A 17,955-nucleotide genomic window follows, 5' to 3' on the forward strand; every position below is an offset into this window, starting at 1 on the left:
GGGATAGGCTACCCACTCCAGTGTTCTTAGGCTTCCCTTGCAGCTCAGCTGGTAAAGAATCCGCCTGCAATGTGGGAGACCTGGTTTGGGAGACTCCAGTTCAATCCCCGGGTTGGGAAGGTACCCTGGAGAAGGGAAAGGCTACCCACTCCAGTATTTTGGCCTGGAGAATTCCATGGACTGTATAGTCCATGGTTCGCTAAGAGTCAGACACGACTGAGTGACTTTCACTTTCACTTTCTTTTTTTCATGAAGCTTAGATTAAGATGTTTGTATTTCAGTAACTGTTGAAATAGTCAGAAGGCATTTCCTTCCAATATTCCTTTTTGGAGAAACCGTATTAAAGACTAATTCCAGGCTGAACTGCTTCACCGGAATCTTAACAGTGGGATGATGGCTGAACCATCCAGCAAGGGCAGGACATTCCAGAATCTTGACTCAACTTGCTAGACTCAAGTTACAATCAGCTTTCTTTTCTTTCTTACAGATGATGAATATGAAACTTCAGGAGCTTTTGGTAAGAAACATACCTTAGTATATCTTTAACAGAGCACCCTCAAGCACCCCATCCTCTGATGTTATTTGCCAACATAACCCACTGCAGGAAGTGGGGGAGGGGCAGAAAACAAATAGTGAATTTCACCGAAAGGACTAAGTAAGGGAAAGAAAAGAAGCAGTCGATTCCTGGCCCTGAACCACGCATAAAACATTCTCTCCCCTGACTGTTTTGTTCTTGTTGCCTAGATGCATTTTAGAAAATTATGGAGAGAGAATATGGATGTGATTTAATCCATTATCATTCAAACATATAATTAAACTAAAATCAGACTAACAAAAATCCTTACTTCAGCTGCCCCAGTAATGCCTGTGGCTTTGTGGGTCCTCATAAAATCTTATGTGAAAACCCAATGAACATTTTGGCCAATCCAATACTATCAATTTCTAGAAAGAACCTACCAGATATACTCCTGGAATCATGCCTTTAGCTTAACTTCTACTCCACGGGGCTATCATCACATACGTGCAGTGCTCACCAAGAAACTTGGGTGGGCTATTTTGCAACAACAGCAATGATACATCATTTCTTCCTCTTTGCTCTTAGATGCTGAGATGCTGACACCATTTCCCTGGGGTGAGTCAAGGTTTTGTAACTCCTCATTTGATGTGGTTTAGTGGGTTGTGTGCTTTTAAATGGTGAGTAGGTCCCAACTTTACAAATACTACCAAATAGAATGATTTCATCTGGGGATTTCTATGCATTCTCATCACTCATAAACTCTGCCTTTTCTCAATACATCAAGGAAGGCTCTGCCTCTACTCCATCCCTTTGTCTACTTAACTCCATCCTTCTCTTCCTCCAAGCCTCAAGTCCATCATCCCTTCTTAGAAAAGATATCCTGGAACCCACACCCCCTTATGTTCTCAAAACATTATGAACATCTCCACGTTTGCTTCTTCAGTTCAGTTCAGTCACTCAGTCGTGCCCGACTCTTTGTGACCCCATGGACTGCAGCACGCCAGGCCTCCCTGTCTGTCACCAATTCCCAGAGTTTACCCAAACTCATGTCCACTGAGTCAGTGATGCCATCCAACCATCTCATCCTCTGTCATCCCCTTTTCTTGCCTTCAATCTTTTCCAGCATCTGGGTCTTTTCAAATGAGTCAGCTCTTCATGTCAGGTGGCCAAAATATTGGAGTTTCAGCTTCAACATCAGTCCTTCCAATGAACATTCAGGATTGATTTCCATTAGGATGGACTGGTTGGATCTCCTTGCAGTCCAAGGGACTCTCAAGAGTCTTCTCCAACAACCCAGTTCAAAAGCATCAATTCTTCTGCGCTCAGCTTTCTTTATGGTCCAACTCTCACATCCATACATGACTTTTGGAAAAACCGTAGCTTTGATGTTTGCTTCTTAGCATCTTGCAGAACTGTAAGTTTAAATTTAATGTTGGATCAATGGGGCTGCCTCCTCTAGTCTCCTCAAACTGGACTCTAAACTTTGGGCCAGGAAAAACCAGGGCTGGTCTGTGAATCGCAGTAGCCACAGGGCTATTTGCTGGGACCCAGCATGTGTTCAGTTAATCTTTGTCGAACAGCTCAACAAATGGGTTAATGCAGAAAGTGTCCCTTCTCCTAATATGCAATTTTTTTTTTTTTTTTTGAAGACTTGCTGCAATTGCAGCTAGTGAATGGGTCAGGCAGATGTTCTGGAGGTGGGGAGGTTTTCTACCGTGGCCAGTGGGGCAGGGTCTGTGAGGACACTGGGACATGCATGAAGCCAAGGTGGTGTGCCAGCAACTGAGCTGAAGGCCTGCCCTGGCAGCCCCAGTGAAGGCCCACTTTGGGGAAGGAGAAGGCCAGTTTCTGCTGGATGATGTGGACTGTACAGGAAGACAAGAGTTTTCTGGGACAGTGTCCCCATGCTGACTGGTACATCCATATCTGCGGTCCTGGAGAAGACGCCAGTGTCGTCTGCTCAGGTAGCAGTCACCTCTCCCTCCAAGGATGCACATCCCATCATCCAGACAGCATCTCCACTAATCTATCAGCAGAGCTTGCACTTGTGTGCAGTATTGGTGGAAGTGTGTATGTGCATGTGTTTGTGCATGTGTGTGTGTTTTGGGTTTTTATCATATATTTTTTCTTTTTTTCCCCCCCTTTGATTTGCTTTTGTTTTGTTCCATCAGTTGGGGTTTTGGTTTAGAATGCCATAAAAGCATGTGTGTAGACCATCTATGACCCTTTATATGAGCGCAAAGTCAAGACAGTTGTCAGTTGAGGCACTCAACTTGAGTGCAGGAATTTTCTAACAAATAGATGTCGAAGTGGATTTTAAACAGAGAAATATAATGAAAGGTACTGGGGTTCCCATTACAAGGACTGGAGTCCAAAGTGACTGAAAAAACACCAGAAGTCAGCAGTGACATTAATCATTCACTGAATGCATTGTATTTCCGCAGGGCACTGTGGGGGACTAAAAGATAAAGCTTTTCCCACTAAAAAGGATGCAATCAAATGAAGGTGTAGAAGCCAGGAGTTTAGAAATTAGAATAGCAATGAGTTTTGTCCTGTTGACTGCCAGTCCAGGCCATGTGTTGCTAATCACAAGTCTTTGACCAGTTAGTAATTGTCTTGATTGTTTCAGCCCAGGGTTTCTCAGCCTCAGCACTATGGATGTTTGGGGCCCTGTAATTCTCTGTGATGGGGGCCGCCCTGCGCATTGTAGGCTGTTTAACAGCATCCCTGACGACTACCCACTGAGGGATCACCACCCAAACTCTGGAAACTAAGAATGTCTTCAGACTTTATCCAGTGTCTGCTGGGGTGGGGGTAGGGGAATTGCCTCTGATTGAGAACCACTGGTCCAGACAAAGAAATGAATTTCCACCGGACGTGTGGCTGATATGTACACAACCAACCCTGAAGTCATAAAGGTGTGTACCAGCTGGGAAACAAAGGAAGTCATCTAGTGGATCTAGAGCAAATAACTTGGTTATTTGCTAAAAATCCCAGTTGTATTCAACCGGAATGACTGTATTCATGACAATTAAAAAGTTTTTTAAGTCTATTCCGACAGCTCAAATATTGGTGGAAGTATGTATGTGCATGTGTGTGTGTTGGTTTTTTATTGTATGTTTTTTGTTTCATTCTTTTCCCTTTGATTTGCCTTTGTTTTGTTCCATTATTTGGGTTTTTGGTTTAGAATGCCATAAAAGCAGACAATTCTGTAGAGCTACTGTGTTTCCCTTGTTTCGTGTGGGTCAGGAACTATTTGCCTCCTATTTGGAGATATTGCAGTCTCTGGGAGGAATAGGATGGCCACGATTGTCTAGGATGTGTTACTAGACACACTGGGCTATTGTGTGTCCGTGTATCTGATGGTTAATTAAAGTCATCTGAACTAAGGCACGGAGCATCAACATTTTTATTTCTCGGAGTCACATTCTTTCATTTTAAAATTCACTTTGAATTGAAGCCTCTCTAGAAACAATATCCCTATTCCTAAAAGCGATCTTTTCTTTCTCCACATATTAACAGAGACTGAAAAATTTAAAGCCAGCATGGGGTAAATGCATGTTTTTGTTTTATTGACTTGACATTTTTCATTCTGTGAGCCACCCAGGAAAGTAATAGGTAGATCATAAAGGAAAAGGTAGAATAAACAGGGGATGGACCAGATTGCCGTTTTTTACTATCATTATTTGCCATTTGCACATTTCTGGGCCATTAAGATGATCCCACCAGTAAGTTTTCATGTACAAAATATGTAGTATACTCAGCTGGTATAGAATCTGTCTGCAATGAGGGAGACCTGGGTTTGATCCCTGGGTTGGGAAGATCCCCTGGAAAAGTGAAAGGCCCACTCCAGTATTCTGGCCTGGAGAATTCCATGGACTGTATAGTCCATGGGGTCACAAAGGGTCAGACATGACTGAACGACTTCCACTTCACTTCACTTCTCCCTCCCCAGTTTGGCTCATCAGTTCCAACAAAAAAAAAACCCTTTAACTTTTAAGTCAAAAGGAAAATTTGCATCAAGTAAGTTGAAAGTGCTACTGGGTCACTTTGTTCCCTCAGTAAGAGTTAGCTTCATTTTCTTTTCAGTCATGAGGTTTTTAAGTTATCAACTAGTATTGATATTTTCTTTTTGCCAATGGAGTTGCTACTAAAAGCCTTATTGCTGCCACCATACTAAGGGAAAGTCTTGGTAAATCTTTGTGTAGCTTATGCAGCTGTTCAGCCTATGTTCTTTCCACTCTGTGGCTCAGAATGAATATTTTACATCTTAACAGCCGCTGGAGTCTTGACTCCTCTCCCTGAAAAGAATGCTGGTGAGTCACTGCCATTGCCACAAGGTGGGAAGTCTTCTCATGTTGAATTTGAAATATTCGTCCTTATTTGATGCAAATTTTCTTTTTGACTTAAAACTAGAAGCTTTTTTGGTTGGAACTGATGAGCCAAACTGGGGAGGGAGAACATACTACATGTGTTGTACATGAATCATCCGTTTGTTGATGGACTAGGAAACTGCCGAGTCTTGCATTGTGCAACTGGTAAACTCAGTGGGAACATGTTGAAGACAGGCGTGGGTTACTCAGCTGAGCTCTGGGTTGAGGGAAAGGCCGTGGGTTTAGCAGTAGAAGCTCCATGTTTGAGTCCCACTCTGCATTTTTGGGCTTTCCTGGTGGCTCAAATGGTAAAGAATCTTCCTGCAATGCAGGAGTCCCCAGGTTCAATACCTGGGTCGGGAAGATCCCCTGGAGAAGGGAGTGGCTACACATTCTAGTATTCTTGCCTGGAGAATCCCATGGACAGAGGAGCCTAGTGGGCTACATACAGTTCATGGGACTGCAAAAGACTCAGACACCACTGAGCAACTAACAGTTTCACTGCCATTTATTTAGTGTAGCCTTGGGCAAGCCATTTTTATGAGGGGATTAAAACATCTTTTTTTTTTTTTTAATAAAGGGAACTAAAACATCTGCTTCACTGTGCTCCATTTGGGTTAAATGAGCTCATGTACATGGAATGATAAGAGCAAACTTTATTGAGTGTCAGTGACACTTGGGGCATTGTTCTAGGTCTTGGCGTGCAGAGTTATTATTTAATTCTTTAGTTCGTTCATGATGACTAGCCCACTCTCAAGGGGTGAACATTCTTCGGAGCCAATATCACAGGTTGAAGCTACTACCTTTAGAGTCTCTTCAAATCAATCAAATCAGCAAATATTTCTGAGAATCTATTATGTCCAAGGGCTTGTATTTCAGCAGGAGTTCACTATGTTTTACATTTGGTATTTTTGACCTTCACGTTATAGATTTGTTAAAAATGATTAAGTAGGTGAGGTAGAAGTTATTTGATTTAGTTGAATATTAAATATTTCCATTTATTTGTACCCAATAGATGATGGAAATTCAGAAACTGTACTGTCAGGTAAGAGAACAGTTTTGTGCTCTTTCCTGGGACATTTCTGATTGCTTGTCAAAATACAGGAGAAAAATAAATGAAAGAGGTGCTGTTGAGTTATTTCGCTGAGTGATTCATTATGTGTGCTTAGTTGCCTAGGCATGTCCAAATCTTTGAGACCCCATGAACTGCAGCCTGCCATGATCCTCTGTCCTTGGGGATTCTCCAGACCAGAATACTGGAGTGGGTTGCCATGCTTTCCGCCAGGGAATCTTTCAAACTCAGGTCTTCCACATTTCAGGCAGATTCTTTATCAAGTGAACCACCAGGAAAGCCCAAGAGTACTGGAGTGGGTGGCCTGTCCCTTCTCCAGGGGACCTTCCTGACCCAGGAATCGAACCAGTGTCTCCTGCACTGCAGGTGAATTCTTTACCAGTGGAGCTACCAGGGAAGCCCAATTCATTATAACCTGCCCTTTGTAATGCAGCTTGTGTGGGGTGATTTTCAGTGTTGCCCCAGCTGAGTCTAAAAAAAAAAAAATGAGATAACAATGTCATTATTTTAAACAAATACTAGAAACTATTTTGAACATGGCAATTTTATTATTTTTAATCCTCATCTTGGCAACTTCTCTGAGAGTGTTCAAAATCCCTTAAATGATACGTTTCAGGTTTTATTTGGAGTAAGCATCATTTGATCACATGTAATATTTGTTTATTATATGAGTTTCTAATCTCTGCTTTAAAAGATTGGCATAAACTTAGTGGCTTAAACAACACATTCACTATCTTACAGTTCTGGAGGTCAAAAGTCAAAATTAGGTCTTACTGAGTTAAAACCCAGGGCTACGCCAGGCAGTGCTCATTCCAGAGGCTCTAGAAGTGGAGATCCATTTCTTTGCCTTTTCCAGTTTCTAGAGGCCGCCTGCATTCTTTGGCTCATGGCCTCCTGCCCATCTTCAAAGCCAGCAAGGGGGAGAATATTAAGACCCAAAACATGTCATTCTTGTTAAAAAAAAAAAAAATACTGAGCACCTGAGCTTGAGCTTGGACATCAGCGTGAGACAGAGAGAGAGAAAGGGACTGGATGAACCTCATTAGACTGAGGACCAGTGGCTAAGAGGTGGTCTAGCATCTCTGTCACTCCCACTCCCACTCTAAAGAGTGGGAGGAAAAGGCAGGATTGTGTTTATGCTGAGGGGGGAGGGAGGGTCTGTGTGTCAATGAATGAGAAAAGGAGGTTCCTAAAGAGTCACCTCATATCTTTAAAATTTACAAAATAAATCAGAACATCTGGCCTGATGTCTGGGAAGTGACCAACCTGGAAAGGTTTCATTGTTTCCCTGAATCACCTGAAGAGGGGATGTGTCTCCCTGGTCGTGGTGTGTGCAGTCACCATGCAGGTCATTTTATCTTCGCATCGTGCGACACCATGCCCTCTTCCTTCCTCCATCATCTGTGAGGCTGCCATGTCAGTTACACCATCAAATGATTCATGTCCTAAAGATACTGATGGGATCTTCAATGAGCCCTTGTACCTGCGTTCCATGTGGCTCTGTGGGGCTGAAACCTGCTGTGCATGTCAGATACACCCTGGTTCTTTGGTACCCTAGGAAGAACGTAATACTGCTTCATCAGCATCCTTATATGGACGGCATGTTGCAATAATCATAGTTTGGACGTATTGGATTAAATAAGGTACATTACTGAAATTAATTTCACCTGTTCCTCTTTACTTTTTAAAATCTGTCCGCCAGAACATTTTAAATTGCCCAGGTGACTCATGCTCTGCGTCTGGTGGACAGCACTGCCTTCCTCCATGTCAGTCCCCGTTGTTGACTGCCCCTTGGGGATTTTCTTATCTGATCCTCCTGACAGTCAAATAAGACAACTTCTGTAATCTCCATTCTCTCAACAGGGAAACTCACACTCAAATAAGTTAAATATTATCCCCAAAGGCAGTGGGATGACAGACAATCTGACCTCAGAGCTTAGAGATTAATCTCTGAACTATTTTTTCTCTCTAAACCACATTCAAATCCTATTAACTGCTAAAAACACTGACTAGGCATGAGGCCTATTCAGAGATTCTGAGACAAGGAAAGTGAAGAGTAATGAGAGGGCACTGGCACTGGCAAATAGCATCCAGTCCCATCACTTCATGGCAAATAGATTGAGGAAAAGTGGAAACAGTGGCAGATTTTATTTTCTTGAGCTCGAAAATCACTGCAGAAGGTGACTGCGGCCATGAAATTAAGAGACGCTTCTTGGAAGAAAAACTATGACAAACCTAGACAGCATATTAAAAAGCAGAGACATCACTTTGTAACAAAGGTCTGTATAGTCAAAGTTATGGTTTTTCCAGTAGTCAGGTATGGATTTGAGAGTTGGACCATAAAGAAGGCTGAATGCCCAAGAACTGATACTTTCAAACTGTGGTGCTGGAGAAGACTCTTATGAGTCCCTTGGACAGCAAGGCCAATCAAACCAGTCAATCCTAAAGGAAATCAACCCTGAATATTCACTAGAAGGACTGATGCTGAAGCTGAAGCTCCAATACTTTGGCCACCTGATGCAAAGAGCCAACTCACTGGAAAAAACCCTGATGCTGGGGACGATTGAGGGCAGGAAGAGAAGGGGATGACAAAGGATGAGATGGTTGGATGGCATTATCAACACAATGAACATGAGTTTGAGCAGGCTTCAGGAGATGGTGAAGAATAGAGAAGCCTGGCATGCTGCAGTCCATGGGGTCACAAAGATTCAGACACGACTGAGCGACTAAACAGCAAGAGTAAAGAGACAGCTCAGCTCTGAGTCAGCCTTGCATTTATGTTCTTCCTCTTGCACTTACTCATCCTTTGCCTCCAGGGCACCCATTAAAACACCAGCCGCAACCTCCAGAGCACTCGTCCAGTCCCCCACCCCAGGCTGGCAACTGCCATCCCTCTTCTGGACCCACAGTTCTCTATTCTCACTTTCAGCTCTATTCCTTTCCTGTATGTGTGTCCATATGTCTCTTCAATGATGTCATCAGCTCCTGGGAGCAGAATTTGTATCTTTCTCATCTTTGATATTGCCCCCAGCCAAACACACACAGACACACGCGCACACACAGAGCCTCAAGAATAGTGCCTGCTGTTTGGTAGGCTTTCAGTGCTCATTAAATGAATAAATAAATAAATGCTTGAATAGTGAATACTGCTCCACCCATCCTGGTTTACAAATGTGCATTCACTTCCAAATGTTTGCAACAGAAATCGTGGACCCAGTCAGTTCTTCGATCTCCTGTCTAAGTGGCTCAGGATTCTTCTGAAATCAGAGGGGCATATCCCAGGCTCTTGGCAGGACGGTGCTCAGTGCCAGCTGCTGGTCTCTGGGTTTGGAGCCCCCTCTCCTGCCTCGCAGCTGTGTGACCCTCACTGGGTTTCTCTCCCTCTTGGTGCTTCAGTTTCTGTTCTGAAACATGCGGTGACAACTGTGTGTTTCAAGGAGCGGTTGTGAGTGTTAAGTCAGTGAGTTCGTGTAAGAGTCTGGTGCACAGTCAGGCCCCGTGAGCCTGGCCTCCTGTGCCTTGAGGTGGGTGCAGTGCGATATTGCCCCTCTAGAAGAGGGAATTCTGCCCCATGGCACTCAGCTGGGTCAAGAGAGTGCCGCAGGTCTGCTCTTTGCTGATGGCCTCAGCCGTTTTGTCATCACAAGTCCTCCCCCCAGCACTTGGCCGTCACCAACTTGCTTTCTATCTCGACGGAGGTACTTCTTCTGATTAGTTCCTATAAATGAAATCATACAACGTGTGGCCTTTGGTGTCTAGCACAATGTTTTCAAGACTGATGGTTCCTTTTTAAATGCTCTGTATTGAATGAACTTGTCCACAGCTAATTGGATTCTCCTGGAAATGTGAAGCAGGTGAATAAAGTCTCCTCTTTCTGTGTTGTGCTTAGTCACTCTTTGTGACACCGTGGACTGTAGCCTTCCAGATTCCTCAGTCCGTGGGATTTCCCAGGCAAGAATACTGGAGTGGGTTACCATGCCCTCATCCAGGGGATCTTCCCAACCCAGGGATCAAACCCTCATTGCAGGCGGACTCTTCACCATCTGAACCACCAGGGAAGCCCCCTTGTCTTTCTGTTTGGTATTAAACATCAGGAGTCATTTCTCTTATATTGTTACTTTCCCAGCAGCTCTCTCAACTTCTGCTGTCCCGGAAGACATGAACCACCCAGCTGTATCCTCAGGTAGGTCAATGAACGGTTAGTTAAAGCAATGAAGATGGGTGTGGTGTATTGTTACATGCCACTTCCAGCATTTTAAGCCCAGAGGCAGGATGTTGCAGGTCAGGCTGAGGGAGAATTCACTGACAGCCAAGAGCTCTGTGGTCAATGTGGTGCCCAGTGTCACCTTCAGAACCAGATTTTAAGCTCCAGAGAACAAGGTTTTTATCTGCCTTTCTCATCACTGTATCTGCAGCACTGTCACAGTGCTTGGCACATTAGAGGCACCCAGGGAAAGTTTATTGGATCCGTAAGTGAATGTATAAGACCTGCATGGGTTTTCCAGGTGGCACAGTGGGGAAGAATCCACCTGCCAGTTCAGGAGACACAGGAGATGCAGGTTGGATCCTTGGGTCAGGAAGATCCTCTGGAGTAGGAAATGGCAACCCTCTCCAATATTCTTGCCGGAAAAATTCCATGGATGGAGGAGCCTGGCAGGCTACAGTCTGTGGGGTTGCAAAGAGTCAGACATGATTCATCGACTGAGCACATAAGCCCTCCATGTGTGGATGGGCTGTCTGACCCTGCTGGGATAGCTCTGGTCTTAGTTAAGAATAGTCCTGCTATGAATGGATAAGGAAACTGTGGTACATATACATCATGGAATATTACTCAGCTGTTAAAAAGAATTCATTTCAATCAGTTTTAATGAGATAGATGAAACTGGAGCCCATTATCCAGAGTGAAGTAAGCCAGAAAAATAAAGACCAATACAGTATGCTAACACATATATGTGGAATTTAGAAAGATGGTAACGATAACCCTATATGCAAAACAGAAAAAGAGACACAGATGTACAGAACAGACTTTTGGACTCTGTGGGAGAAGGCGAGGGTGGGATGTTTTGAGAGAACAGCATCGAAACATGTATATTATCTAGGGTGAAACAGATCACCAGCCCAGGTTGGATGCATGAGACAAGTGCTCGGGCCCGGTGCACTGGGAAGACCCAGAGGGATCGGGTGGAGAGGGAGGTGGGAGGGGGGATAGGGATGGGGAATACATGTAAATCCATGGCTGATTCATGTCAATGTATGACAAAAACCACTACAATATTGTAAAGTAATTAGCCTCCAACTAATAAAAATAAATGAAAAAAAAAATAGTCCTGCTAGACAGTGTGTAGTAGTGGCAAGTCCCTCTGCTCAAGAGACCTGACCATCACTCTGGAAAATGCTGGTAGCCCACTGTTGGCACTCACATCCATCCTCAGAAAGAAGTTCTAGGATTTCACATGTTAGCAAACTAATGAAGCCGAATTCCAACAAATATTTTTATTTTTTCATCTCAGCAAATAATGAAGAGTTACCAACTGTCATACCACGTAGAACAATGATTTCATCACTGGATCTATAGATACACAGCCTTACCATGCAGATGGGTGGTACATGGATGGTCATGTCATCAGATTACACAGTGTCCTTTGAGGGGTCGACGATCAAATCTGTATGGATATTATGATTCTTAGAACTTTTGTCCAATTCATCCATGATTATTTTACTACTGCTGAGCATCCTTATGCAGAAAGGGGACAAGGCTTTGGGGGCAGCAGAACACATTTACGAGCTTTCTAACGTCAGTCTGAAGGTAACTCCAGCCTCATTAGAAATGGGTCATTTGTTTTGACATGAGGCCAGCCCAGAGGTTCTGGTAGTGCTGTGGCATAGCTGGCGGCTAGTCCTTGTCTGAAGTGCTCTTGTGTCTGGTCTCAGAAAGAGATGCTTCAGTCCTAATCACAGTTTCCCTGTTGTTCTAGTTCTACCTATGGTCGACTCGCCAGCAGCAAGTCGCAGAGCCAGTTTTCCTTGGCCAAGCCCATCAGGTCAGAACCTTCCTGGAGCTTCAACATCAGTCCTTCCAGTGAATATTCAAGGTTGATTTTCTTTAGGATTGGCTGGTTTGACTCCTAATTCTATCTGGCTAATATTTATCCTGTGAGATAGAAATGGGATGAAAATGACCATGCTAAATCAGGCTTTAAAGCAGTTAATGGAGGCTGGTTTGCTTGGTCCTTATCTCTTGAAGCCTAAAAGGTTTCCCAGTGCCTAATTCAGTATGCCATACAGACGGAACTCACGGACACGCAGTGCTGACCTGGCTCTCCTGTGCTCACGCTCTCCTCTAGGAAACCGCCTCATCCTGGGCTGCTTGGCCCCTCTTCTGGGCAGCTGCTAGAGGGCAGATCCCAAGCACTCTTTAGGGGTGGCTTGGTGGACAGCTCAACCAAGAAAATGAAATGAAACACCAGCAAAAAAGGGAGTTAGAAACGAGCCAACTACCCTGTCACCTGGTGCAGTAATCTTCCCGCATCTGAACTGAGTTAGCAGGCCGTTGCCGGTGTCTGGGGCCACTGAAGGAGTATAAATTAACGGTCATTGGGACTTCCCCAGTGGTCCAGTGGTTAAAACTTCATCTTCCAATGCAGGGAGTGCAGATTGTTGATCCCTGGTCAGTGAGCTAATATCTCACATGCCTCACAGTCTCCCCCCCCCAAAAAAAATCATAAAACAGAAATAATAAAGACTTTAAATGGTCCACGTCAAAAAACATCTTTTTAAAAAGTATTAATGTTTTAAAATGGTCATTGATTTTAGGACATAATAGTTTTCTATGACTATGCCCACTAGTCATCACCAAATCTCTTTTTTTGGAAGAAAATTACCATCTATTTTCCAGAGTGATTAGATCAGAAATTTATCCCCCTGGAATCTGATCCTCCCTAATAGGCAAAGAAACTACACTAGTTAAAAATTTATATTTATGTGATTTTAAAGTACTTTGGCCACTAGGAGAAAACCATGGGGCCATTTCCATCACTTCTTTTTGTCCTAAAGCAGCAGTTTTTTGTTTTGTTTTGTTTTAACTTTAATATGCATCAGAACCACCCAGAGGGTTTGTTAAGACACAGATTGCTGGGCCACGCCCCCAGAGTTTCTGATTCAGTAGGGTGGGGTGTGAGAATTTGCATTTCCAACAAGTTCAGGATGGTTATGCTGATGGTCTGGGGACCACACTTTGAGAACCACTGTCTGAAAACAAGGAATCTTTCTTATCCTAATAATTAGAAGCAGAATTATCATCTTCATCATCCTCATTGTCATCATCATCACCTTTGCCATTGTCATCATCACCATCGTCTTCACCACTGTCACTATCCTCACCACTGTCACCATCACCATTGTCATCCTCGTCACCATCCTCACTACTGTCACCATCACCATTGTCATCATCATCACCATCCTCATCACTGTCACCATCACCATTGTCATCCTCATCACCATCCTCACCACTGCCACCATCACCATTGTCATCCTCATCACCATCCTCACCACTGTCACCATCACCATTGTCATCCTCATCACCATCCTCACAACCACTGCCACCATCACCATTGTCATCCTCATCACCATCCTCACAACCACTGCCACCATCACCATTGTCATCCTCATCATCATCAGCACCACTGTCACCATCAGCACCACCATTGTTGTCAGTGCCATCGGGATCAGCATCATCATTACCAACACCACCATCATCACCATCATCAGCAAAAACTAGTCTGTCTGGTAAGTCAAACTTTTTATTTGTGAGTCACTTCCCTGGTTGTTTTCAGTTTATGTGCTTTTATGGTTGTGTATAATCAACACTGGGCTTCCCAGGTGGCCATAGTGGTAAAGAACCTACCCGCCAATGCAAGAGACATGGGTTTGACCCCTGAATCGGGATGATCCCCCAGAGGAGGGCATGGCAACTCACTCCAGTATTCTTGCCTGGAGAATCCCATTGAGAAGCCTGGTGTGCTACAGTCCATAGGGTCACAAAGAGTTGGACATGACTGAAGTGACTTTGCAAACTTGTGACTAATGACTAGACTATGACTAATGTGCATAGCCAACATTAAGCATCCAGACAAGAATTTTTAAGTAAATTATTAAGATATCTGCAAAATATTTGAATATCTAGTGCTATGCAAATAAACATCCCTATGGATGAATCATTCTTCATTTTTAGCTAGGAGCCTGAGGTTGCATTCATGGCCTCCTCTTCATCTGTCAGCCACTGTCCTCATCCAGATACTCGTCACCTCTTCCTGCCTGGATGAACTCAGACTCCTAATTGGCTTCCCTGCCCACAGGCTCCCAACATTCTATAGTTGGCCTGCAGTCAGAATTCAGTTTAGTTCAGTTGCTCAGTCATGTCCAACTCTTTGCAACCCCATGGACGCTAGGCTGCCCTGTCCATCACCAACTCCCAGAGCTTGCTCATACTCATGTCTATCAAGTCAGTAATACCATCCAACATCTTATCCTCTCGACCCTTCTCCTCCTTCCTTCAATCTTTCCCAGCATCAGGGTCTTTTCAATGAGTCAGTTCCTCACATCAGGTGGCCAAAGTATTGGAGCTTCAGCATCAGTCCTTCCAATGAATATTCAGGACTGATTTCCTTTAAGTTAGGCTTATTAAGATAGAATTTACCTACAGTAAAAACTGTTGTAGTGCAGAGAATATTATTACAGCTATGTAACCATTACCACCATTAAGATATAAAACATCCCATTACTTTAAAGGATTCTCTTATACCCCTTGCAGTCAGTCCCCTCTCCTGACCCCCAGATTCTGGCAACCACAGATATGATTTCTGTGCCCGTGGGCCTGCTGTTCCCAGAATATTATGTATTGAATTAAGACAATGTGCCACATTTTGTGTTGGGCTTCCTTACTTAGCATAATACTTTTTAGATTCATCAATAGAGTTCCATGTATCAGATATCCATTCTTTTTTACTGCTGAGTAGTATTCCACTCCATGAATATACCAAAATTTATTTCACTGTTTACTACTTGATGGATATTGAATTTATTTCCAGTTTTTAACTATTATTAATTAAGCTGCTGAAGCATTCACATACAAGTCAAGTGTCCCATTTTGTTTTCCCACCAGCAACACTTGAGAGTGACAGTTGCTCCATGTCCTTGGGAATACTTTGGATTTTCTGGGTTTTGTTTGGTCATTATAGTCTCTACTATAATGAGATAGTGACATGTCTTTGTGGTTTTAATTTGCCTTTCCATGTGACAAATGATCCTAGGTTTTACATGTGTTTATTTGCATCCCTTCTTTGGTGAAGTGTCTGCTGAAAGCTTTCATTCTTTTATTTTATTCTTTTTATTTTAAACCGGATTGTTTATCTTACTGTGTTCTAAGAAAGGTCATTATACATTCTGGAAACAAGTATCTTTTCAGATATGTGTTTTGCAAATATTTTTTTCTCAGTCTATGACATCTTTTCAGTTTCTTATTGGTGTTTTTTGAAGAGCAGAAAATTTAAAATTTAATGAGTCCAGTTATCAAATGTTTTTCTTTAATGAATTATACTTTTGTGTTTTATCTAAGGAATCTTCACTTAGCCAAAGGTCTCACAAATTTTCTCTTTTCATCTAGAAGTTCCATAGTTTTAGGTTTTTCATTTAACTGTATGATTCATTTTTGTCCATTTTTTAATATGGTTTAAATTATAGCTCAAAGGATTTTTTTTCATAGAGATGTCTAATCATTCCAATGCCATTTGTTGAAAAGACTCTCCTAACTCCACTGAAATACTTTGGCACTTTTGTCAAAAATAAAATAACCATTACATAACCATTTACAAAAATAAAATAGACCATACATGTTCTATTTCTAAACTCTTCTACTGATTTATGTGACTGTTGGTACACCTGTAACACGCAGCGTCTTGATTACTGTAGTTTTCGATTAAGTATTTTTTTAGGGTAAGTCTTGAAATCAGGTATTGTGAGTGTTCCAACATTGTTCTTTCTTCTTCTCTTTCAAAATTATTTTCGCTAAACTAGGTTTTTTGCCTTTCACAAATATAGTATTTTAGAATCAACTTACCAATTTACACAAAAAAAAAGTCTGCTAGGATTTTTAATTAGGATTGACTCTACATATAAAGTTGGAGGAAGTTGGCATCTTAACTATATTGAGTCTTCGGAGCCATCTATACACTGTGTCTCTTCATTTACTTAAGTCTTTATCTCATCAGAAGTTTGCATTTTTCCATGTACAAATTTTTCACATACTTACCAGACTTATCCATAAGAATCCCTTGGTTTTGGGTGCTATTATAAATGGCATTTAAAATTTTTTCTCTTTCCATATTTATTTATGTGGCTAATGAGTTAATTTTCCCCCAACTAACCAAGTATTTATTAAATTGGGAAAATTATGATAAGTTTTTAAAATATATTCACTTCTTAGTTCATAAACCCCACTCCTATCTGTTATCAGATCTGATTTCCAGTTTTATAGATCAGGAAACTGGTGTTCATTTGTACCTAAGTGTGTGCTAAATAAGAGTTAGATCTCAGATTAGAGCAAACATGTCTTCAAGCTGGACATTCACTAAGCCCTTGAGAACTGGCTTCTTATGTTTCACAAAGAGATGCTAGACATGCTGTGGGGGGTGAGACAGCTCTCCTTTCATTCAGCTTTCCTTCTGGTTCTCTTCATGTGTCTTGTGTGTTCACCTCTAGTTGATGTTTTCTTTTTACTGCAGCTGCTGAAGTAACAATTGCCCCCATCACCTCTGGAGAAGAACAAACACCAACAGGTATACAAAATATAACTCGCGTTTGCAACAAAACTTTATATTCTGTATATTCAAGTTTACAAGTTAACTTTCACATTTCTGAAAATAAAAACAAAAATGGAAATTTAATAACAAATATTGCTAGGAGGCTCCAGCCCTTACCAGGATCTTTGAGGTAATCAAATAAAGATGTTTCTGAGATTGTGCTCCCAGAACCACTAGTTCAACAAGACGTTAAGGTGAATCACACAGGTGCACGCACACACACATTCCATGGTCTCATGAATTTAGGCAACATTGCATTAAACAAACTAAACAGGTTTCTTCACTACAGGATGTCTGTTGTTCAGTCTCTCAGTTATATCCAACTCTTTTGCTTCCCCATGGACTATAGCCCTCCAGGCTCCTCTGTCTGTGGAATTCTCCAGGCAAGAATACTGCAGTAGGTTGCTATTTCTTCTTCCAGGGGATCTTCCCGACCCAGGGCTTGAACCCAGGTCTCCTGCTTGGCAGGCGGATTCTTCACCACTGAGCCATCAGGGAAGCCAACAGGATGTCTAGGAGCCGTCCAGTATAATTAACCTTATAAAATTCCCACGAGAAGTCGTGGGTTGCCATGCCTATGAAATACACTTGACCCAAATCCCTTTGTCTTCATATACCGTCTGTTCGGAAGTTTTCTAATACAGTAAGGAACATGTGAAGTCCAGGTATTTGGGATTAATGCATATGCTGCCAGAATATTTTAATCAAATTAAAATAGCATAGACCCTCATCTCCCTAAATATGTGAATTTGAAGTCACTGTCCTCTAATACCTGTGCTGCCTGAAGCAAGGTCCCCCCTCCCCCTCTACCTGTTAAAGTCCTACCGTGGCTGGGCTCCTTTTATCCAGGTAGCTTCCCCTGGCCTCAACAAGGACACACATCCTCTGTACTTGTGTCTTTTCTGTTGACATTGCTCATAATCCACTTCATATTACAATTACTTAGACACTTATTCTAGCTTCCGACTGAGTTACAAGCCTTTGAAACGCAGGCTCTCTCTCTCTCTCTCTCTCTCTTTGTATCAAATATTTTAAAATAAATGATGGCATACAGCGTAATTATAGAAGCTGGCTTCATTTCTTTTAGTTTTCTTAAATATGATGTTCATAAACTCATCACCTGTTTTTTTAAAGATT

At 42.4% G+C, this 17,955-nt stretch overlaps 1 long non-coding RNA gene across 1 annotated transcript; it reads left to right on the plus strand.

Moving 5' to 3' along the window:
- Positions 1–485: 485 nt before the first annotated feature.
- Positions 486–16,795, plus strand: LOC139035989 (uncharacterized). The gene is made up of 5 exons (XR_011488660.1): positions 486–517; positions 1,103–1,132; positions 10,092–10,145; positions 11,938–12,003; positions 16,741–16,795. It is a non-coding gene; the product is annotated as an uncharacterized lncRNA (long non-coding RNA).
- The last annotated feature ends 1,160 nt before the right edge of the window (positions 16,796–17,955 follow it).

This window comes from Odocoileus virginianus, chromosome 7 (assembly GCF_023699985.2).
Source record: "Odocoileus virginianus isolate 20LAN1187 ecotype Illinois chromosome 7, Ovbor_1.2, whole genome shotgun sequence".
NCBI lineage: Eukaryota > Metazoa > Chordata > Mammalia > Artiodactyla > Cervidae > Odocoileus > Odocoileus virginianus.